This window comes from Anneissia japonica, unplaced genomic scaffold, assembly GCF_011630105.1.
Source record: "Anneissia japonica isolate Jap-2015-1 unplaced genomic scaffold, ASM1163010v1 scaffold2471_len1564793_cov202, whole genome shotgun sequence".
Lineage (NCBI taxonomy): Eukaryota > Metazoa > Echinodermata > Crinoidea > Comatulida > Comatulidae > Anneissia > Anneissia japonica.
Window position 1 is genome coordinate 1,484,960 of NW_022709610.1, and position 1,216 is coordinate 1,486,175.

Sequence of the window (1,216 nt, forward strand, 5' to 3'; positions counted from 1 at the left end):
CGTACGTATATACTAGTGTTTAATATTATCTACATACATAGGATTACTGTTTTTTCTAATTTCACGGATATGATGTCTACCTATTTCGATTAAGTGATAGGGCCTAAGCCTACCAAAAGTTTACAAACCCCAGTGTTACGTTGACGCAGTCTCGCAATGACGCCATAATAATCAGTGGCAGATTCAAGTGGGGCCGAGCTGGCCCTAATTTTTTCAAAATTATTTTTTTTAAATGGAAAAAAACAAAGGAAAATTAGAATTAGAATTTAGGTCTGAGAGTGTCATTTCCGGCAATCTAGAGGTATCATAATCATAAATTTTCTTACCTCAGCCCCAACCATGGTGGTGCTGAGGTGGTAGTCCAGCTACACTCTCCATCTGTAAAAGTCCCTCTCTGGGCCCAGCTCTATTTCAAGTTACTGGATCCGCCACTGGATATTTTAAAAATTTCGTATGGAAATAAATGTTAATTGCATTGCTTAAAATCAATTAAAAGGCTATATGCGCCAGAGCTTCCGGGGCTTCGCCCCCTGGTCCCCAACCATTGCTTGGGCCTACGGCCCAAGGCTTTATTTTTTATCTCGTCCCCCACTTTCAGCCACGGATCGACGCCCTTGGGTCAGAGGCATGTATTTAAACGTTTGTATGATACACTAAACGTTTCGTGTCGAGAGAGTTGTTCCAGTTTAGTTTTTTCTTGATTGCTTGTCGTCGGATACTACTACTACATTTAAAACACATTTTAAGGGAAATTCTTTTGTCGTCTGAGGTTCTCCTTAACATTGTCAAATTTTACCTTTAGGGACAGTATTTTTATTATGGAACTGTGTTCACCCTCTTCATTGTCTTATGTTCCCCATGGCAACCCTTTCACCAGGATTTTTAAAGAATGGTGAAATTTCAGAAAATGTCCTCAAAATTTTAAGGGTGGTGCACAAAATTCTAAAGGGTGGATAAAAAACATTTGCTGTTTTAGTACATAGCAAGTGACACGCTAAGTCTGTTTATTGACATTGCATTTGCATTAATATTTTTTTGAAGCGTGGTTCCCATATTTTAAGCATGGCCTATAATTTGCCTTTTTAATATTTTTATTTAAATTATGTTTTTTCTGTGAGTATCCTACGTGAAAAGATATTTTTATCTGCCATTAAAGATCCTAGTTAATCGTTTTTCATATTATTAACTTATTTACATATATTCTTGTTATAATAAT